Consider the following 24299-nt stretch of genomic DNA (forward strand, 5'->3'; position numbering starts at 1 on the left):
CTGTTCTTGTTTGTGGTCGTCTGGTTGAAAACCAAAATGTCTCCAGATGACAGATGAGGATCCACTTTAAGGAGCTAAAACATGTTCAGGGTTTGATTTTCTGACCTCGGTCTGATCGGTTTCATTTCTCCTCTTTTATTTTTGTGTTTTCTCGTTACCCTGATTTTCTGCAGATACTCACTGAGGTTTCTCTGCCTCCTGTTTTATCCAGTCAGTCGTAGAGACAGACGTGCTGATGTATCTCTGTTTCTGGAGTTTAAGTCTGTACTCACACCTCTCAGATTATCTTTAGTGTGCATGTGTTGGATATGTTAGAAAAACAAACAAGATAGACTACTTTTGAGTCAGGATTCAATGGGTTTACCAGTATCTGTGCACGTGGTCTCTGTTTTATTCAAACCTGGGATCTAAATACCTGATAGCTTTATTGATGCAAGTCATTAAAGAGCTGCAAATGTAATTAATATAACCTTTAACCATGTTCGATAGGGATGGGTACCTTTCACATTAGAAACGATACAATACCTGGTACCTGGCAATCGGTATCAGTGCTCAATGGTACACATTTTTTGGTACTTTTGTGTGTTTTATGTGGTGATAATTCTTTTTTTCATAATAAAATCTAATTTTTTTCAATTTAACATATTTAATTCCTTAACTTACAATGCTGTGTTCATGTCCAGCATGGAAAATCCCCTACTCTTCCACTACCTACACATGGTACTGTTTGATTTCATGTGAATCAATAATAAAGACAGAATTTGGTCGGTACCTATAAAAGAACCTAATTCGGTATCCATCCCTAGAATAGAATAGAATAGAATAGAATAGAATAGAATAGAAATGTCTTTATTGTCCACCAAGGTGGAAAATTGGCTTTCCAACCCAAGAGACAGACAGCACTAAAATACAAAGAATTTCATACATAAAAACATATATGAGACACAATGCTAAAGTAGAGGTAAAAACAAGTTAGATAAATAAATAAAGCAAATTATTAAAACAGTTCCAGTCATTTTGTGGATTTGTCACTTAGTCCTATTTAAGATGGTGGTAGCGTTGGGTATAAAAGATTTTTTAAAAAGACCTTTGGCCAAAGGGACCCCATAGCGCCTCCCAGACCTTAGAGGCTCAAACTGACAGGACAGAGGATGGGAGAAAAAATTGAAAATCGATGTATCAGGATTTTTTGACAATATCAAAATCAGGATTCTTTGTCAAAAAATAGATTATTTTTCAAACTTATATTTTTCATTTCAGTCTTTGTTTATAAACTGGATTGGAAAAAAGTTACCACTTTTCTCCAGCAGATGGCGACTCATGTGATGTGCATTTCATGGGAAAATATGCCTACTGATATAGTCTGTGGACATTATTATTGAACTTTTTTTCACAGGGTCTGGTGTTAAAAAAACAAACTAAAAATCACAAAAATCGGAAATGTTGAAGAATCGCAATTTAGATCGAATTCGCACCCCCAAAATCATAATAGAACAGAACCATGAGAGAGTATATCGTCCAAGACCTAATCCCTACCAGCAATATAGCTGTTTGGATACTCTGGTGAGTTCAAAAGTGTAGGCTGTGGCAAAGTCGTAGTCTAGTCTAGTTACGAGCGGCCAAAGCGGCTAAAATATTTTGCTGCTTTGGCCGCTGTCCGTTTTCTCGGGCGTGCTTGCCTCTTTGCCTCTTTTGGTGTGAACGCACAGTAAGTTTTACATGTTCCATTTACTGATATTACTAAATTTGATGACACAGTGACAGCTGTCATTTTGGGCTGAAAATGACATCATTGGGACAGTCACTTTATCTGAGGAAACACTACACTATGGCCCCTAAACGGTATTTGCTTCTGGCCAGGGGACCCCCTTTGGAAACCGACAACATTTCAAAATATTTTAAGAAATGTCCACTTTAGGAAGTATTTTTCAAACTTTTATTCACTTTTCAATCATTATTACATTTGTTTAGAACAAGAAGTTATTAACAAACAAAAGCCAGACTCGCACGAGTAGGTTGTTGCAAAAGGGAGAAGCTCCCTTGCAGCTGCTGCTTTAACCACTGACTCAGATAACTGTGTGCATTGATGCTCTGTTACACAGAGTGATAAAGCTGAAACAAATTTAAGTGAAGTGCAATTATTAGGCTGTTAATGTAAAACAACAGGACTTTTTTTTTCCAGAGAAACCAGAGAAATGCTCAGATATCAGACGATGGTCTAAACTAGATGAACAGTCTCCAGCTCGGAGCGCAGCCTCGTGTTTACCTCTCACCTCGTCGACCCTCGTTGCGTCTCCTTCCTAAACAGTTTATCGAGGAGCAGCCGTCACTCAGGCCTCAGCTCTCCTGAGAACAAAGAGCCGGTCCCATTTTGTGGCCTTTTGTTTCTGCCGGCCTGCTGCGGCTCGTCGGCTGGAGTGGAGGGGCTTTGTAACAGGAGAACCCTTGATTAAGTTCCTCTCCACCCCTGACCTGCTGCTGGAGCCCGGCGGGACGCTGCTGCTGGGGCTGGTTGTGGTTGTGGAGGGGGTTAAGTGACGGTTGACACTGGACAGGTCTGCTGTGTTTTTTTTGGCCTTTCTGATGATTTTAGCCTGGCATCACAGGGCATGATCTCCTCATGATGTCACTTCCTGTGAGACTCAGAGCAGAGGGAAAGCTGCCAAAGCCTGCAAGTTCTCAACCTGACATGTCCTGCGTTTGTGCAGTTTTAAGAGTGTTCGGTTTGCTTTTACAAGCAATCAGTGTTTTATTTTATATTCTCACGGCTCATTTGCAGCAGTTATCTCATTTCATGAAGCTTTGGAGCTGATGTTTTTTATTGTTGAAATGAAAAAGTATCTAACTTCAGGAACGGAGATAAGTCATCCACTATGCCGAGAGATGATTGAAGGAACAGAGCGTGTTCAAGTTCCTGTCATCATCCATTTAAAAGATGTAAAACATGAACCAAAAAGGGTTTTTAAACACACTTGGATGGATTTCAGAAGTTTTCTTTTCCACTGGTGAGTTCAACGTTTCATTTTCAAAGTCTGAAACGCTTGTTGAACATTGCATTTCTCACTAAGCATTTTTTTTTCTTAATTTACAACACCAAGACTTTTTTTGTTGTGGATGAATCCTGCTAAACCAAACTTTAAATTCTGTGTTTTGCACACAGTTATTGATCTGAACAATCAAATGCAGTATGTGTGAAGATTATCTTTTAAAGTATGTCTCTGTTTTGGTTTGGTCTAACTATTCTGAGTGCAGCTTTCCAGAAACAGTTCATGACCACGAGTGTTTTGTTTCTGTGACACTGAAGAAAAATTTAAGAGTAGGTCTTAAGTTCCTTGAAAAGCTCTGATATTGATTTAAAGGCTAATTCGACCATGCTGGTACCGTGACATGTTTCAGTAATTAAAAAAAAAAGTCTTTTGTGAATTTTTTAAAAAGTTTCTCCGCGAAGGACTCTGAGAATTTCAACCTGACCTTGTTTTTTCTTCCTTTTTCCTTTTGTACAATTCAGATATGCTTGAGGCTGTTCAGGTTAATCCATCCTTATTTATTTATCCACCTGAGGTTATTATTGGACAACAGACACACGCTTTCACTAAAGCACGCTCAAAGATATCGGCTGCAGTAAATGAAAGATTTATTCGCCAAAAACTTTGGTTGACTTTCCCAAAAAACAAATGCAATCACAGTCACAGGCTTCAGGAGCTCACATCTGAATTTATCCCAAATATTACAGTCATATTTCTTTATAAACGTAAAATTTGTCTCTATTAGAGGTGTGAAAAAATATTGATACCGCAATATATTGTGAGACTTTGACCACTGGTTCATTGTCAATATTTCAACTCTTAATATCGATATTTTTGTAAAAATGAAAATTCTTATTTTAGTCGAGTTGGAAGTAAATTATGACTTTTGCACCTCCACTGCAGTAGATGGCGCTAAAGAGCTCCTACCCAGCATTCTACCAATAGATTTTATGACAAATAACATCTCAAAGGATATACAAGATTTTTAATTTCTAAACTTGATGATGTGTGTTTTTGTTTTACTAAGCAAGTCAGTCTGTCAGAGATGTCAATGTTTTACTTGGTCCTTTAAAATTTTGAGTGATACTTTGATTAACATTAATGCCTCTATGTTTTCTTAGTTAACTGTGTAGATTAGCGCAATATATCACAATAACACAATACTGTGATTTTGTGATACTATTGTGACATAAGTATTGTGATTAGGGCTGGGCATTGCTAAGAACGTCAGGATTCTTTAGGTTGCGATTCGATATTGATCTAAATGCTTTGTTTATCAATTTTCATGCCTCATGTGAACATATGTGGTATGCCACCTCACCTTTTGGAGGAATAAAACAGCCCAAACGTCAGACTTAAAAACTGAAGGATCTGGCTTTTTGCTTCTGCTGCTGCTTTGGCTGACATTTTTTTGTCGTTTGGTCTCTTGTTGCCCTCGTCCACAGAATGGGAATAACACGCACACACCCCCTATTTGCCAGGAGGTGAATTGATTCAGAGGATTTTCTGAATCGATATTATCGATATTGAATTGGGGGAGACAATATTTCTATTTATCGGTATTTTTACCCACCCATAATTGTGATGCGTATTGTATCCAGAGGTTCCTGCCAATACTCACCCCAAGTCTCTGTTTGAAACGTTTTGGTCTATTTCAGTAACGATTAGGGATACACGATAAATCGGTATCTGATGTTGGTCATTTTTTAACATAGAGGTATCGACTGATATTTACTCATCAGCTGCTGGCATCCTAAACGATCTTTCAAGACTCAAATAATCTTGTTTTCTATGACTATGTAAACACCAAAACTACCTAAGAAGAGTTAACTCTTTTCTTTTATGTCTCTCTTCCTGTTTTTGATCTGAAAAATAGACAAAACATACTGTGTTTTTTAAGGCGCTCCATCCTTTGATCCTCTCCATGGTCGTCTTTTCTCATGATTGCACTGCTTTTTCTCTCTGAACTACCTCAAAACATCATCTCGATTGTTTTTTTTTTTTTTTTTACTACGTAATAACGGTAAATACCGGCTATCGGCCCTAACAGCAGTATTAATATCAGATATCGGTGCATCCCTAACATTTATACTTTCCAAGTAATTCATTTTGTAAACTTTTAGAAAATGTTGGAATTGATTTCATGGCATGAAACTAGATAAGGCCAGAGTATTGGAAAAAATAGTCATTATTTTATTGGTGAAAGAGATCCCATACTTTTTCATTGATACAGCATGCTCGTACAATTAGGGTTAGACCGATCGTTGGCCGGACCGATTATCGGGGCCGATATTTGGCATTTTGAAGCATATCGGCATCTGCTTTTTTTTTTAAATCCGAACAAATTTAAAACTGAGTTGTTGCAGCTCTGGCTTAGAAAACAGCCAATCAGCAGTGCAGTTACTACAGTTATTCCAGTTACATTGAAATTTTGGAAAACTTAATTTACTGTAGAAAACTTTTTATTTTTATTTTTTTTAAAGTTTTCATTTAACTTTGCAAAACATGCTGCTAAACCTGGGAACTGTTTGATAAACTCATGCTTAAAGGTACTTCTACTCACAATTGTTTTTTAATCATTCTGTGGACCCCTAAGCTATAGTTCACAGACCCCTGAGGGTCCTTGGACCCCACTTTGAGAACCACTACTTTAGAAAACACTGAATTTATCTCAAATATTACAAATTTCTGTCCTTAAAAAGCAAAACTTTTTGGTCTCTTTCAGTGACAGTTGCCTACAAACTTGGTTTTCTATTCAAAAATTACAAATAGGTTAGTATAATATCTTTGTTTTGTGTTTTGTACTTTAAACATCCAGGATTGTGACCCAGAAGCTGAGTTACACACTGAACAGTTGATATTGTGTCCAGCAGCGTGTTTATCTATTCGAAGCTGATTATACTAAAAAAATAAGACTGGAAATAACTTGAGAAACCGTCTGAGAAACCGTCTGAGTGCCACTTTAAAGAGCTCGTCTGGTAACTTTACGCTGTAAGCGAAGCGAGGCCGTCGGGCTTTCTTCCCCTCCTTTGTGATTTCTGCTGTCAGTCCAGGTGAACCACACTCCTCCGGTTTATTCTCTCAGCAGTCTGCCGGTCGGTGTCTGGCCCCGGGGGCCGCGTCGTGCCTGTCTCCTCAGCCTTCCTCCCATCAGCCCCGCAGCCAGGCGGACTGTCAGCAGCACAATTAAGGGCTGTGCCGTAATGAAAGGGGCATTAGCAGAAGCAATTTATTTCCCAGCGCAGCGCCGGAAGGTTCCTCTGCCGCTGATATTCCAACGCAGGCTTTGTGTGCCTTATTCTGCCATTATGGGAGGCATGAGGAGGACGCATCCTGCCTGAACAAATGGAGCAAAGGGGAGAGGAGGGAGGGGTGCATCAAGGAAAGAGCCACTGCTCCCTTTTCTTTAAAATCACTTCTCATTTAAATATTTTTACTCCTCACAGCTGCTTTTTTTCTGCCGTTCTGTTCGTTTGTTTTTCTCAAATCCCACCTTTAACTCATTCTGCATTCCCCTCTCCGCCATCGTCCTTAACAACCCCACCAGTGCCACCACAACCCCCACCCCACGCCACCCACCCGCCCGCCGTCCTCCTCCCCGTTAGCCCTGTGTTCATTTTGTTCCTCTGAAGTTTATTGAATTAGCGCAGACAGCTGAAATGCAGAAGATAAGAGAGGCGCTTTCTCTGCTCCTCTCTGAGAAATGGTATTGCACCGTGGATGAGTGAGCTGTGTGTGTGTGTGTGTGAGTGTGTGTGTGTGTGAGGGGGAGGGGAGCTGATGCAGAGGTTATAGACAGAGGAAATGGGGAGCATTGTGTTTTGATGTTTTTCCTGAAAGAGCGATAAAGACGGTGTGAGCTCAGCGGAAGAGCAGCAGCTTTTTTTGTCTCCAGCTCAGCCGTGATTATCTCCTAAACGCACCATCTTTTGGCGAAGTGGACACGCTGACGTCAAATTTGTCCTGACGGTCTTTGTTATGAAGTTACACAAAAAGAGGAGAGCTCCGTTTAAAGCTGCTGTGATTTCAGGTTTTATGTTTTTAGCCGCACATACTCAGGAGAGAAGAGATCAAAGTCACAGCGTTTCTAAATTCAACTTTGATGTTAAATAAAACAGTTTCCTCCAGACAAAAACAGGAAAAATCTTTATTAGTAGCAGCATAATAAAAAAAATTTGGTGGGTTAAAGGTTAATCAAAACCAGAACCAAAAGGTCAAAAGATAAACTCTAGACTTCATCAGGGAAGTTTGGGTTTAGTCGACTAATTGATCGAACGTTGTCGTCCTGGCACCAAAATCACTCGTCAGGTAAATTCATTATTGATACTTTTATGACCGCAGGCACCAAAGACTAGCTGGGGTTTTAGCTCAGATGAATGTTTCCAGCCATAATGCTACAATGCTCTACTACCTGGATGTAAACAGGCAGGCAAAACATCGAGTCCCGTAGCATGATGCAGTTAGCATTTGTAATTTAACTTAAAAGTGTCAATGAAGTTCTTTGAAGGCTGTGACTGGCAAAATTTGCGAACTAGTAAACAGGGGACTGAAGATGCTAGCTCTTCTAGCGTTAGCCACACTCAGCTAGCTAAAATTTGACGCTACTTAAACACAAATCATCCTATATTTGGACTGGCGACTTAGTTTTTTCTGACCTTCCAATGTAATATATTTCCATTTTTCTGACCAGTTTTAACCCCAAATAACTGATTTATTTATCATTTTTTATTTATACCAAGAATTCGACTGTAAAACAAACAACTCCTATCATTTTCTGCGCGAGAAAAACAAATAAGAATCAAAGCTTCCTTTTTTAGCCTGTTTTAATTTGAAGTAATATATGCTGCACATGAAAGTCTGGATGGTGTGTGTCATCAGCAGTGTTGGGCAAATACTTAAAAAAAATATTTAGTTATAGTTACTTGTTACTTTCCCAAAAAAGTAATTAAATTATTAACTAAATCACTCATTCATAAATACAATTAGTTACCAGGAAAACTAACTGTTGTGTTACTTTTTTTGACAAAACTTTTTGCTTAAGAAGTCAGTTTTTAGCTGTTTTTTTTTTTTTTAGGACATAATGTTCATGTCTGTTTGGCCTTTTCCATCTCTAACGTTGAAGTGGTGTCTGTTTACTCCCAACCTGAAAATGCCAGTTTAAATCCCACAGACCGCTTGGTACCCGCTCATATTAAATTAACCCAACCTGTCTTGTGTCTGGCTGAGTGAGCCAGTTACACGCCTCATTTCACTGTCCGTACCAGTGTTATAACATTTGAAAGAGTAATTGATTAATTACCATTTACTTAAAAACATAACAGTGTTAGTGATGCCATTACTAACACTAGTTTTAACACAGGTATTCTCAACACTGATCATAAGACACTGGAAGTTATGTGAACGTTGGTTGTCCTTCTAGTAACGTGTAATATATTACATTGGAAGTGCTAGCTCTGCTATTGTTAGCCACACTCAGCAAAAGAATTTGATGTTACTCCTGTAAGGGAAGCACGATATTGTCCACACATTATTGTTTGTTATAAGCTTAAATTTACTGGAAATCAGTCAAGACGCTGATATGCGCCAGTATAATAAACTGTTAAAATAATGAGCTTCTGCTTACTTCATAAATGCCAAACATCAGTGCGATTTATTGTTTTCATATCACCTCCCTGTTGCAGCTCCATCGTAGCTCACAGAGTGTTACAGTGTTGATGGAGCCCACCTATTTATGTAAGTTCTGATCAGGGACTGAAGCTGCAGACAATTTTTTGTACTTTTTGTGGTTTTGTTTGCACAGTTCACACATTTGGCTCCTGTTTTATGCTAAATTTGAATTTAGGCAGCAGTCTGTAAGGTATATGTTATATTTAAGGTTTAATTGCTGCACAGTTGCTCTTCTCACTGAATTGACCAGATTTGCCCTGATTGTGGGTGTTGTTATGATTGTCTCAGGGGGAATATTCGCCAAATTTTGAGTAGGATGCATTTTTTGTATTGTTTTGTTTTGAAGCACTTGTCATAAATAATTATGCATTTTTAAGCATGAAGTATTTTACCATTTTGCAAGAGTAATGAATATTACAAAACAAATGTGATAAGAGTATGGACCATAATACCATACGCTACTTTCAATACAGAAGAGAGTTGATGATCTCTGCAATTAGTTGTGTAGAAAAAATTACTGGTATCGATAATTGACTTACTCAGCCATAAGATAATGGCATATTGGAAAATCAGCAAAAAGTCCATTATCCTGCCTCCCCAGATCCATATTTGTGTGCAAGAAAATATCCTTAAATTTCAACCAGTGTCTGTTTTCTTACCTTCAAGTTACCGAAGTAAGTTTTTCAATGTCTTTACCCCAAATGTTACATTTACAAACAGTTTCTATCTAAAGCATGAATCTGATTTTAAACTATCTTTTCCTTCATTGCAAAAACAAACGAGAATAGGACCTTCTTTTTTTACTTTTGCTACCCTAAAATAATAAATAGAAAATAATAAACCTGGTTAACGTCTTTCATTAGACACAGATACATTTCTTCTTCCTTCTTTTTAGCGTACAACAAATTAAAGTGGATCTAAATTGAGCCGTTTTATGCACATGTTACCGCTTTCATTGATGGGATCGATTCATTATTTGCAGAGCTGATTTTTGGAGTCATTTCCTCTGACTACTCTTTTACACTTGAAGCAGAGAAATCACTGTGATGTAGAAATTATCCATAATAACACTGCACAGTTTGCAATGAGCTGTGATTTATTTTTCTCTAAATTCTGAATTCATTTAGGAAAGTGTGTTCAGGTTGATCTTAAAGTTCACAAACACAAAAACCCTTTCAGTTTAAGAGCTTCTGTAAAATATTTAGAGACTGGGACATGGAGCCAGTTTTCTCAAGCCCTGGTCTCTAATGTTCATGAGATTCAGTTTTTGTTTAGTAGCTTTAGGAGCGATAAAAACAATCTGTTGTCCCTGGTCGTCTCAATCAGTGTCTTTAAGTTTTAATCTCGTTCGTGATGCATGGACAGGGCAGCTTTAGTTGATTAGCAGTCTATGTCGTCATTTCACCTCTGACCCTGGTGGCTTGAGGTGTCTCGTCCCTGCTGGTACCTGTATTGATGAAAAGTCGTTAGCGGGACGACTTCATTAACTGTGAAGGAGCAGGAAGGAGGAAGGAGGAGGAGGAGGCTGATCCTGCAGCTGCAGGTGGCAGCAGATGGAAAAATGGACAGAAACCATCTCCGGACTTTGACTGACATGTGTTTCTATCTCAGGCAAGTGGGCAGCTCAGGGGTCGTTGACCTCATTAACCCTTGCACGACAAGGAGATGACCAGAACACAAACGTGTCTGCACACTGGATAAGTCAACGTTAGACATTCAGTTATTTGTGTGCAGCTAACTTTCCAGTTTGCAGAAGTCAGAACAGGACCTGACAAATGACCTCTGGCTATGAGAGAGTAAATCCCTGCAGCGAGGGTCAATATCTCTCTGAAGAGTTGAGGCTGCTGTAATGAATTTTTGAATAATATGTGGGTGTTGTGTTCATGAGTTTGCATCCTGCTATCGATTGTTCACATACTTCTGGCCTTGCAGTGTTACAAAGTGCACCTGTACCTGCACGGTCAGGTGTTTACGTCATTTAGTCTTTAGGCGTCATAACTTTTTAACACCTGAGATAGAAACTTTACTGAGTGAATGAGCAGCTGAGAAGCTGAAGTTTGACACTTAAAAAATCACTAAAACCTGGAAAAACGTCTTCATGCTTTTTCTAATTATTAAAAAAAATCAACCAACGATTTTGTGCATTAACTCAGAGTAAAAATTATCATCTTAATGAAAAATAGAGTATCACCCTCTTGCTCCCACTGCCTACGAAAGGTGAACTGAATCTATATTACCTGCTCATTGTGACCTCGTTATGGATAATGTTATTTAAAAAAACCCACACCATCAACAATGAACCCTTTAAAAGTTAATATTAAAACAAAATGTTTAGTAAAATTCTACAAAAACTGTTCAAACTGTTTCATTTTTTTTAAGTTCATAATTTAGAGTATTTTTTGCTGATATTACCATGTTTAGGTACCTAAATGCATCCTTGTGACTGTGAGGGAGAGGAAGGGTTGGTGATTTTCCTACTGGACATTAACACAGCATTGCAAGGTTATATATTGAAAAATAAATATGTTAAATTGGAAAAAAATGTTGTGTATTACTAAACAAATTGATATTTTTTTATCACATTAACAAAAAAAAGCACCAAAAATTAGTACCTTTGAGCACAGGTAACGGGTATTGTTTGAAATGTGAAAGGTACCCATCCTGGCAATCAGTATTTTGCGGTACTTTTATGTGTGTTCATGTGATAATAAATATTAGTTTCTTCAATACATGGCGGAAACGCAAAACCTCTTATCTTCAAAATTGTCTGATTTGCTGATTTGACTCTGGGTGATGAGAAGAAGGACTGCTGCTCACATTCAGTTTGCAATTAACATTGTAACATAGTCTGACACCAGTTTGTCATGCATTGAGTATCCTTAACAAATAACATTCAGCAATAAAACAGCATATGTGTTTTAGTTTTCTCTAAAAAGTGAATTTTGCAAAGAGGAGGTTTTGAGTTTCAGCCATTGATATATCCTTACAATGCTGAGTTCATGTCCAGCATGGAAAATCCCCTACTCTTACACTCTTTCACAGTCACAAGGATGTGTTAAGGTACCTTAACATGGTACCGTTTGTTTTATGGGAATCAGAACTTGGTACTACAGACAGCATTCAGTTGGTACCTAAAGTTCCTAACTTGTTGAAGCCTGGTGCATATGCTGCATCAATTGTACGGCCAATTTGTGAGCGCCACATAGTTGGTCTGTCTGCTTATCAGATCCACTGTTTCCGATCCTGCTACATTTTTACTTGCGTTTTCTGGACTATCTCAAGCATTTTTGGATCAGAGTTGATTCATGTTGCTGCTTCTCATAAAGCAGCTACTACAAAGGAGAGGAGAGCACAGAAGAGATGCTAAAGGAGGTTACACGTATGGCTGCGAGTTTTGGAAACCTAAATGTAAGAATTAGGAGGAGATGCACGTCTGGCTGTGTGAGTAGGTTTCCACGTTGGAAAAGTACGGTGGCCTGTAGGAGCCAGCCAATTTGCAAAAGCAACGACAAGAATGCAAAGGCCACAACAGTTATTCTAACGGACACAGATGCTAATGTTATTGACTCATAAAGCTAAATAAAAGATGAAGTATTTTTCCGGTAAAGAAAGAAATATAAGCACTATGGAGGATATTACAAGATGAAACCCCTATGAAGCTTTATTTATCATAGATGAATAGGGATGGGTACCTTCACATTTGAAACGATACGGCACCGATGCACCGATACCTGGCAATCAGTACGGGTACTTAATAGAGGTCGACCGATATGGGTTTTTTGGGGGCCGATGCCGATGCTTTCCAAATTTGGGCAGCCGATGCCGATATGCATAGCCGATTTTTCCAATTTGATATTCAGGCCGATTGTTAAATAAATATATATTTATCACATTTTTGTGAACAAAGCAATTTCTGAGCAACTAAAAGAAATCTATTACAAGTCGTGTCCAGTCCTCTAAACATTTATTCAGCTTTCAAAACAATGAAATATTTTGTCTGAGTAAACACACAATGTAACAAGCAGAAGTAAACATTCACACTCTTCTTAAAATGTCAAAAAAGAAATTTAAACTTATTAATATAATTTGAACATAAGTATGTAATGTATCCAAGTGGATCTACAAGTTTGAGGTGCTCATCTTTTTTGTGCCTGATCAAAAATTGTGTCATTTTATACAAAGGATCAAAAATCGTCTTTTTAAAAGAAAATACGGCCGATGGCCGATAGAGACAAATGTCCAAATATCTGCCGGATATATCGGCCAGCCGATATATCGGTCTACCTCTAATACTTAACAGTACCAATTTTTGGTACTTTTTTGTGTTTATGTGTTAAAAAATATCAATTTGTTTAATAATAAAATAATACAATTTTTCAACTCAACATATTTATTCTTCAGTATCTAACCTTGCAATGCTGTGTTCATGTCCAGCATGGAAATTCGCCTACTCTTTCACTCCCTCACAGTCACAAGGATCCATTTAGGTACCTAAACATGGTACCTTTTGGTTTTACATGAATCAGTTCCTGGAACTTTTGACTTTATTGAGTTGGTACCTATAAAAGTATCAAACTCGGTACCCATCCCTAGAGGTGAAATTAAAAAAGTAATTAATTTACTTACTTTCGCAACCTTTCTGTGTCCGTTGGTGTAACTAACCTCTTTTAACTTTCATTGTGGCTGCTCTTCTGTAGTTCTGTGACTTTTGTATTTGTGTTTTTGCTTTTTCATTCATGTTGTGGCTTTTGCAAATCGTCTGACACCCACCTGCTACGGTAGAAAAAGTCAACGAGAGGAAACTGCTTTTAAAACATCAGTATAACAGCAAAAAATAATTAGCATTTCACTCTGAAGTGATGGGCCTTTGGTGTGAATGTTCTTTTTTTTAATCTTATGTAACCAAAATTTTAAAAATTAAATGACTGAAGTTTATTTTCTCCTTGAAGTAATGAATGAACACAGACAGGTTACATACTCGCCCTTTGGATAAAAACTGCAGTGATTTAATGTAGATGCCTGAAAAGCCAGAAAGGAAAGAAATGAAATGTTTGCATTGAGATAACAGAATCCTGGATTAATAGTTCCTCCTGATTCCTCTTTCTTCTCCTTCTGCCCTCTTGTTGTTGTATTTTCTTTCATCAGACCTCATTCATGAACTGTAAATAATAGCCCAGTTATCTTTTGGATGATGGGAAGCAAAGGTTAAATGGAACTAATACCATTATGTATCAGCAGGACAGTTTTTTGGATGCACAGCTGCAGCTCTGGTTTGCTCTGGAGGCGGTAAAAAGTTGGGAGGTTTTCAGAAAAAGACTAAAGGAAGTGTTGTAATCAATCACAATGATTATGTGGCCTCCTTAAAGAGCTGTGCGAGCCAGAGAGTGACTTCGCTGGCGACCTCCTTATCTGCTGCGGGTGAAGTGTCTCGTTTGAAGAAGCCAGCTCAGCCTGACCTTTGACCCTGTTTACTTGTGTGTTTTTCCAAAAGGCCACGGAGCCAAGTGTTCTCAGTCAAAGTGAATATCCTCCTCCAGACATGGGAGAGCACTCCTCCTCCCCTCCCTCTGTCTCTCCCACGCTGATTTATACTTCTCCCTCTGTTCTGCTCTTGTATACCACACATGAAACCAATAACTGAGCAAAGGCGCTATACAGATCTCCAACATTTGGTCCAGTCTCACACTGTGCTGCTGTAGATTTCTAATCTGAAACACTCCATGGGAAGTAAACCATCATTGATATCCTTAGTTTGAGATTAGAAAGCCAACATAGAGACTCTCACTTCAGTTTAAGTTCAAAAACTGTGATTGATTGTGCAACTTTGAAGCTAAAGAGCTGATTTTAAGTTGTTACCCGATCATTCCTTCATTTTAGATTCAACTATTGATTTGACTTTTGAAAAGCTTGGGACATCTGTGGATACAGGTTTGATTTATTAATTTCTTACCCAAGCTTTCATCAGTTTGAAGCTGCTTTCCGCCAGACGTTTTCAGTTCTCAGCCGTCTTGTGCGAACTGCAGAGCCACATCCCTTCATTTGACTAGGATGGAAACTTTTCCATGGACAGTGGTTTATGAAGTCAGATGCAGCAAATCAGAAACACTTTGAGGGGATGAAAGACTTTTTAGTTGTCGTGCATGGAAGGGAAGGACAAATATCCAAATGGCATCCAATACAGTCAGAATGTGATGTATCATTGTGTGACCGATTTGTAGTTTGGTAATAAGCCAGAATCGCTGCATCATCTGTAACGGGTCATGTATCAGGCAGACTGTAGTGTAACAAAATGTCATATAACGCTGGGTAATTCAATTTAATGTAAAGTAACATAATGAAATGTAAGGTAATATAACTTTAAATAGTTTTTTTTAAAAACTTTAGCACTTTTGGATCTTTGATGAATAGGGCTTTAAAAATAAAATGTGTTATTATTTTATTATTATTAAAATCTAACTCAATGAAGGGTGATTTTATGTATCGGTGAATAGCAAGGTAGGGAAATGTAGCTTAACGTACCATAACATATTGTTACATATAGTAATGTAATGTCACATAGTGTGTAGTAATCTAACTTAATTGAACATTGCTGAAAATAATGTTATGTAAAGTAATACCAGGTAACATAACTTTGTGTATTGTTCAATAACACAACACAGGGTAATGTTACTTAATGTAACACAACACAATGTAACTTAAGGCAATGTCATTTAATGTAATTTTACATAATATAGGGCAGTGGTCCCAAACCCTCTGGCCCTGGAATGGTACCAGTCCGAGGGTCAATTGGTACCGGGCTGCACAATTATTTTGAAAAATGACCGGATCCTCTCTGTCATACCCATCTATTACTCATTCTTGACGCCAAACCCCCAAGTGAGCAAAATGGAGAAAAAACAAAAATCTTTGGAAAGTTTCTTTGGGTAGGATAATAGAACCAGTGAGGAGACCGAAGAATAGCTGGTCTGTGAAAACATTATCTGACATTAAACTGGTCTGTGGCGCAAAAAAGGTTGGGGACCACTGATGTAGAGTAATACAAAACTTAATGTAAGCTAACAGATATAGTAGAGTAATGTAACTTTATGTAACTGATTGTAACAGAGCATGGTATAATGTGACTTAATAAAATGCAACGATACGTTGTGTACTGCTACGTAACATAATCTGTAATGCTATGTTACTTAGCATAATTGTTCATAATGATGCATAGCTTAACTTAGCTCCATACACAATCAAGGGTTATTGTAATGAAATGTTGTGTATCAGAATGTAATGTTACATAATGTGTAGTAATATAACTAAATTTAACCAGGGATGCACGATGAAGCGATATCAATATCGGTATTGGCCGATGTTGGTCATTTTTTTAACATATTTGATCGGCTGACATGTAAAAGTGGGCCAGTATTTACTCATTGGCTGCCAGCCATTTTCAGAGCATCTTGAACGATCTTTCAAGACCCAAATAATCTTGTTTTTTCTGACTGTGTAAACACCAAAACTACCTAGAAAGAATGGATTTTCTCCTTTCATGTCTCTCTTCCTGTTTTTGATCCAAAAACAGACTATAAGTATGTGAGGAAAGTTGAAATTCTACCCTGAAGCGGAAGTTATACTGATGTATGCTAACTGCTAGCATATCAATGCAGTTTCCCATATACGTCAGCATAAAGCTTGCGCTATTTTGTTATTTTGGTAAATAAGGTGATTTATACCATTTTGAATGTACTGAATATGAATCTCCTGAGAGTGAGTGATGTACATTTCTTTATGAAGTCAGTTCTTCACCCCTAAACATAACCTAACATATATTAGCATAATGTCACTTTATGTAACTTAATATAACAGAACATGGTATAATGTAACTGAATAAAATGTTTTAAAACATTACGTAATGTTACGTAACACAATCTGTAATGCTAAATTATTTAGCATAATGTAACTTAGCTTAACTTTATACAGTGTTACGTGAGGTATTATAACAAAATGTAATGCAACATAGGGTGATGTAATTTAATGGTAATAAAGCATGAAGTGTCATAAGTTACCGGGTTATTCCTTACCTTAGTCCACATGTTCACATTAAACTTTAGGAGAAAACCTTAGCTTTACTATAAAAAAACAGGAGCGGGGATCATACAGTTGGAGTATGTGCTCAGTCATGACCCCTCCCCAAAATTAATGTAATAAAGCAACAATTACAGAAGCTAAGGAAAGAGCTTTAGCCCTGTTCTCAAACTGATCTTTAATTGTCTCTAACATGAATACTTCGTCACCCAGCTGTAGTTGGGACTGACTTAAAAAATCTAGGAGGGATAAAATGAAAAAGGACAAACTGATTCTCAAAGAAGAAAACAGTTTCTGTTCCTAAATGTGGAACATCTGACTTCTGTCAGCTGTGAATTTTATAATTAAGAAAACAACACAAGCATGACAGCGAGATATGGCTGTCTGACTGGTGTTAAGTGATTACAGAGAAAATGAGTGTTGGCTTGCAGGAGTGCATCAATGTAATTTGTTTCCTAAAATGGAGACGCATAAAATGTGCTGGTTTCTGAGCAGAAATCTCACAGCTTCTTCTGAGAGTCTAATCGCTGTGATTTTCGCTGCCGTAGGTGAAGAGTGCTTAATGTGGCGAGGTTTCTGAGGGATCACAGCCGTCTCTTCATCCAGCAGATACTCTCGCAGCCGCAGACCTCGGTTTTGTGTCAGCTTCAATGTCATGGCGGATTTGAGAGTGTGCTGCTGCCCTCCTCCAGCGCATTAGCATTTCTCCTCTCCCCCCTCGCCTTCCACTCCTTCCCCTCCGCAGTCTTCCCTCTGATGTCACGCCGAAGCTCAGACATGTTAACACGAACCTTCATGCTAACACGGTTCACTCCGTCGCTGGAGAATATTCTTTTACCTGCTGCTGGAGCACAGAGAGACTTTTTCATTTTCACCGTCTCCGTTTACAATAGATCAGAGGCCTGTGCTGCGCTGCTGAACTCCTGAACCCCTGTATACATTACTAATAAACCTCTGGATTGTTACACAGTCGTATGTTAACAGGAAAGACAGGGGCCCTGGCTCTTTCTGCGTGTGTGTAAGACTTATGCAGCACTATCATGAAGGTTTCTTGGCCCGGGCCTGCTCTAATTGATAGGGGCTGCTGGTATTTACTTACATTCTCAGGGTGGATTAAATCTCAAAGGAAAGGGGAGGAGATGGAGGTTGTTTTTCTCCAGGCTTTGTTTTAATATGCACGCCTGTGTGTGCATGTGCGTGCATATATATATTTCTGTATATCTGTGTGTGTGTGTGTTTTGTCATCCCATGTGGTTCTGCCTTCGTCCTTCCTCCATGACGAGAACTGTCGACTCCTGTAAAGCTGCATGACGTCCAGGCACCACAGAGCACCAAATCTAATCAGCAGCCTCGCTGTAATGTATGTGCTGCTCCGCTGGCTTAAGCTAATGTGTATTTCTCTGTCTGTATAGGGGCACGGAGGCTTATTTACTGGACACAGTCAATAGTAAATATCATTATCTCTGGAGCTAGTATTTCATTTTTGTCTTATGCGATGAATGTTGAGTCCTGCCCCGCTCTGCTTCAGGGTTTCACAGAATTTTATTTGGGAGTAAATCATCTTGTTTCTTCATGATCTCTGCCGAGTGAAAACAGCAACAAGAGTTTGCAAAACGTAGCAACCTGGCAGCAATCGATGCAACACCATCGCATCATAAAATCTCTAAACCATGGGAGTGTAGGAGCCATTGCTGCAAAGCAAAAAGCTTCCTGCAGAATCTGCAAACAGGATCTAGCTCTTAATGGGAGCTCTGAAGTAATGCATGAAGGGACAGCATGCTGATTTTCAGCCAAACAGTCCAAAGTCAGAGCCTCGGTGTGTGAGTTCACATTTTCAGCCCTGCACTATAAAATCTTCACCCTGTTACTCTTTATCTTTTTCTCTCCTTCGCAGCTTGTTTTCTTTCTCCTCTCCAAAAACAAAACATTAGAGCAAATTTATAGGGATGCACAGATCCAACTATCGAAGTCTAGGTGCCAATATCAATACCTGTGCTTTGGTCTGATCTGATACAAGTCTTAATTTGACTTTCTCTTTCCTTAAGCCTCAGGATCCCAATCACAATCTGAGCGTTTTTTTTTGTTTTTTTGCTTCTGTCACATTTTAACTCACTGTGGCCTCATGTTTCTCCATGAAGTGAAGTCTACAGCCATAACTATAGGCTAATGTAACTTATTTGTGTCTTGATGCAGTGTAACAAAATGTAAAGGCTTTAATCTTTGTGAAAAAAATATATATAAAAAAATCACTAACTGGCAAAACATTCCATTAAGTTGCATTTTTTACAAAAATCAAAAATTTGCAAAAGTTAAAAAATAAGTAGGTTTGCAAAAACTTGAAATTTCAAAAATGTGCAAAAACTTAAGGGAAAATCACATTTAAGATATTAGTAAAAATAAAAAAATATATAGTTAAAAAAAATTGCAAGAATTTCTAAATAATTTTGAATTTTTTTAAATTGGAATAATTTAAAAAAATGGAAATTTAAAAAAATTTGGAAAAACTTGAAATTTAAAAAAATTTGGAAAAACTTGAAATTTGAAAAATGTGCAAAGACTTTAGAAAAAATTTCACATTCACAAAATTAGACAAAGTTTAAAAAATGCAAGATTTTCAAAATAATTGTGAAATTTTCAAAATTGGAAGAATTTCAAAAAATTTTCAGAAAGAAAATGAAACTTAATTACCCAACCAGGGCCGTCAAACTTGAGGTTAGCCACAGGTGCATGGAACGTTGGTGGGCTGTTGATGTTGTAGGAGGTGAAGTAGAGCGGTGGCAGGATTTATTGACAGATGGGATGAAGATTTAGTTCAACTAAATGTTAACGCAGGATTTTATTTAGTGTCAGTGTCTTTAATCATCAGTTGAAGACCCCTGCTCTATATGATACTTCCTTCACAATATCACAGCTCTGCCAAGCTAAAATGTGTAGACCTACTACTTATTGATGACGTAGTACGTGCACATGGTTGCCGACATCCACATCCAGTCTTACTTTTTGGATCAGGTTGGTGCATGTTTACAAATTTGTACGTATAAATAAATAAAAAGAAGGGTTTTTTAAGTAAAAGAAGCAGTATGAGTTGAGTTTCATTTTAGAGACCGAGTCAGGTGGCGATAAGAGGAAGAGCGTCACGTACTGATGACTTTTTCTGCTGTGAATTTCACCAGCTCTCTTTGTTTTTATCATTTTTATTCACCCATTTGTCCACCACGACAGAAAATGTATTCACCCGCCCACCCCTGCTGGAGCCTTGTGACCACAGGCGGTGACTGCAGATGGCTGTGTGCGTACAGAGGCTACACGCTACAGATGGCTACCAGCTTGTCCACAGTTTAGCTACCACTAACAAGACCTTCCAGATGACTGTTCATCTGCAAAACAGAACAACAGCAGATCCCAGCTTCTGTTTTTGGAGCCTTTTCACGTCCTACTTTCTGTCACAGAGAAAGAGAAACAGAAAGCTGCTTCCCAAATGAGACCTGAAACCATGCCTCCTCCCTAAAAACCAGATCGTCTTTTGTTGGAGGCGCCTGTTTTCTCCCTCTCTCCGTTAATGACGTCTCCTCCAGTCAGAAACCTTTGATTTCATCGGCCTCTGTGGCTGTTTTCATGCCATGTTTGTGCACACGTGCAAGTTAAGTGTGTGTGTGTTTGTCAGGTTGGAGATTGCAGCGTTGATTATGTGTCTGATGTTGTCGACAGAGTGACATCCCTTCTAATGAAATAATGGTGTAGTGGCAGAGTGCTGGAAGATTGCACATTTCTAGACTTCAATTACAGACGAGATGATTTTTTTCCTCCTCTTTCCTTTCAGTCGGAGGGAAGTACAGTTTTTCTTCCCTTTTAACCGACGTCCTTACATCGAACAGAAAGGCTGAAGAAAAGGCTTCTTCCCGCCAGACTCGGGTCTAAGTGTTTTTTTCTTTGGATAATGGATGGAAAGGACATGGCATGCTTTAATTCAGCGTCTCTTTAGCCAATCTGATGTCTCAACACAGCCGCTGCCCTCCTCGTGAGCACAAATCAACCCGACGACACATTTTTGCTCTGCTGTAATGTCGTCTCTTTTCTTTCGGAGGCATTTTGCTGCTCTGCATGCATTATTCTGCAGACGCCGTTTTTCATTTTGCACAACAAATGATCTTTTTAAGGATTCGACTTTTCAGCCGTGCTCCGTCTGCTTTCTGGTATGAAATTAGCATTAATTTCCTAAAAATACGCCTTTCTTCAAGGCGAGGAAAAGCACATTCGTTAAATTTTAGAATTTCTGAATGAAATGTGAGGACAGCTGTTTTGTAAAAATGAGGGATTCAAACTCCTCACTTTGACCTGAATTTGAACCATGTTTGCCAAAAGGCCGGGTCATTTCAGGGGTAAAGAAATCCGTTTATACATCTACACCATGAAGCTCTGCAGAAGTAGGCGAGTTGTGAGATTCATTGCAAAGTCAGAGCCAAGTGCAAACAACCCCAAGGACTGAAACTGCTCACAAAACTGTGACGACAACTTTTGAAGTCCTGGGTAAAGCCTGCAGCTCCTACTGCCCTTTAAATGAAACTGTAAAATCTACTGTATGCAGGAGTTTGGAGGCAAAACCCTTTGATCTGTATCTGCTTTAAATGCTCTCATCAAATTCAGGATATCAGGGTCAGAATCCTGAATGTGAATGTGGACAGATGTGGATCCAAATTTAAGACAAACCCTCTTTTTCAAGACTCAGTTTTGTGAGGATTATAAAAATTAATGATAATAAAGCAAATTAAAACAAAACCCTGTTTTAATACCTTTCAAAATAAAAGTATCAGTATCTGCGTTAAAATACCAGCAAATTAAAATAACATCCAGTCCTTTGGATGGATGTCAGGGCATGGGCAAACTTTAGATCAGTTTTTCAGAAAGTTAAACCGCATTTCTTTTCCACACTTTGAAAAATAACCCTCAGTGACCTCATGTTTCTGTCTGTTTGAAAACTAATGTCTCAGCTGCATTGTGAACTGTTTTCTTATCAAACAACTTTCTGACTCGGCTTTAGTTGTCGCTTCTTTTCTTGTTCTTTTGTGCAACTTCTCCCAGTCGCTGTAGCAAGACGAGAGGAGCTGTTTGCTGTTGTAACAAATATTAGTATGAAATTTCTAAGCCCTGAATTTAAGATGGTGTCTGCATTTCTCTGATGTAGTTTCATGAAAAAAACAGTCTGATAATCAGGACATGGCTGCTTTTATCTTTTTAACTGAGAACCAAAAGGTGCACGCTCGTAAACTAATAACTGAAAACTTAGAGACTCCACATGTTGGTGTAGAGGAAAACCCCCCACCTGACATCAAACTACACATCTATCACTAAATGATGACTGATACAAATACTTATTTTTTTTTAAGTCATGATATTTTTGCATTTAAAGCTGTTTCCGTAAAGTAGTCTAAGATTGCTCCAATAAGTTCACCCTTGCACAAGTGGGTTGAAATCCAGCGTGTGGCCTCTGCATGTCACCGCCCACTCTCACCCTATGTCCTGCTTTATCCACAGTCACCGCCTCTACCATTAAAAGCTTAAAAGCCCAACAAACATCTTAAAAATTTAAAGCTGTGTCTCCTTTAGTTTAAAGCAACTGCACACCATCAACAGTCATTGGTTTGGAGTCTTAAGGCGGGGACACGCTACAGCAAAAGTTCATTGAATTAAATAGTCAGATGGTCTAGTCGCCTGATAGGTGAACCCCAGTCTTGTCTCACTTTCCTGTATACTAAACAATCCTTAACAATGATTCCCATCCTCTACAGGATGAATTTAAGCTCCTCCTCTGACCAGAGATTTTTAGTCCCAAGGTGCAGGACACAGCGTTATAAAAACAGCTTTGTTCCTGTCACCATCACTGAGCTCAATGAGATACAGTGACATAGCACTAGGGATGGGTACCTTTCATATTTGAAATAATACGGTACTGATTCCCCTGTTGCTGGCAGTTGGTATTGATACTCAACAGTACCAATTTTCGGTACTTTTGTGTGTTTATGTGGTAAAAAATATCAATTTTTTTAATAATAAAATATAGATTATTTTTCAATTTAACCTTTTTATTCTTCACTGTATAACCTTGTAATGCTGTGCTCATGTCCAGCATGGGAAATCCCCTACTCTTCCTCTCCCTCACAGTCACGAGGACACATTTAGGTACCTAAACATGGTACCTTTTGACTAGAGGTCGACCGATATGGGTTTTTTGGGGGCTGATGCCGATGCTTTCCAAATTTGGGCAGCCGATGCCGATATGCATAGCTGATTTTTCCAACTTGATATTCAGGCCGATTGTTAAATAAATATATATTTATCACATTTTTGTGAAACGCAGCAATTTCTGAGCAACTAAAAGAAATCTATTACAACAAGTCGTGTCCAGTCCTCTGAACATTTATTCAGCTTTAAAAACAATGAAATATTTTGTCTGAGTAAACACACAATGTAACAAGCAGTAGTAAACATTCACACTCTTCTTAAAATGTCAAAAAAGAAATTTAAACTTATTAATATAATTTGAACAAAAGTATGTAATGTATCCAAGTGGTTCCACAAGTTTGAGGTGCTCATCTTTTTTGTGCCTGATCAAAAATTGCGTCATTTTTTACAACGGATCAAAAATCAGCTTTTTAAAAGAAAAGACGGCCGATGGCCGATAGAGACAAATGTCCAAATATCGGCCCGATATATCGGCCGGACGATATATCGGTCTACCTCTACTTTTGACTTTACATGAATCAGTACCCGGTACTTTTAACAGAATTCGGTTGGTACCTAGAAAAGTAACTAATTCAGTACCCATCCCTACATAGCACTTTATTTAATGATGTCATTTCATCCTATTTATTTGATCTATCTTTTATGATTACTTTTATTTTTTAATAGTTATCTTCTTTAGGATTTATTGTGTAATATTGTGTTTTGTTTTATTTATCTTATTTATTTATTTTACTGATCCATGCTGCTATATTTATGGTGAAACACGGAGCATGCTTTGTCACTCCGACCAAGGTTTGAGGCTTTAATTGTTTGTGTGTTGAAATGTGATCACTCTGTCTGCAAGACAAATCTACCCTCGGGTGTAAATAAAGTAAAGTTGAAGTTGAGTTGAGCATAATGGGGCTGATTTTTATCCTGACCTCCCCCTTACGATCAAACCCAGCAAAGGCCTGATAGTCTGATGTTGGCAAAAGACTTTCCTGTGGTGTGGGGTGTGTTAAGGGTGTTTTTGTCAGGATGGAGCTGCTCGAAAGGCCCCCGAATGAGAGATCATAGGTAATGAACATCCTCAATATTTGTAACTAGCAATCCTGAGTGTGAGGGGCTCTCTGAGTGTTACATGTGCCGGACCAAAGCCAATAAAGACGCGAGCTGACTTACCAAAGAGGAAGTTAAAAAATCTATCTGTAATACTTGTGACGACTTTACTCACCTCCAACTCACATTGTTATTCATACAGCTCACATCCCCGCCGTCTCCATCACATTTTCACTTTTTTGTGTTTTTTTTCTTCCA

The 24299-nt window shown here is 38.3% G+C and overlaps 1 protein-coding gene across 2 annotated transcripts in view; it reads left to right on the top strand.

The window, feature by feature from the left end:
- The window catches only part of mpped2a (metallophosphoesterase domain containing 2a), a 116886-nt gene that overhangs the window by 14777 nt on the left and 77810 nt on the right, over positions 1 to 24299 (top strand). The gene's annotated exons all lie outside the window — the stretch shown is intronic.

This window comes from Halichoeres trimaculatus, unplaced genomic scaffold (genome assembly GCF_033239565.1).
Source record: "Halichoeres trimaculatus isolate MK-OKI-2021-1 unplaced genomic scaffold, fHalTri1.1 fHalTri1_scaffold_3, whole genome shotgun sequence".
NCBI lineage: Eukaryota > Metazoa > Chordata > Actinopteri > Labriformes > Labridae > Halichoeres > Halichoeres trimaculatus.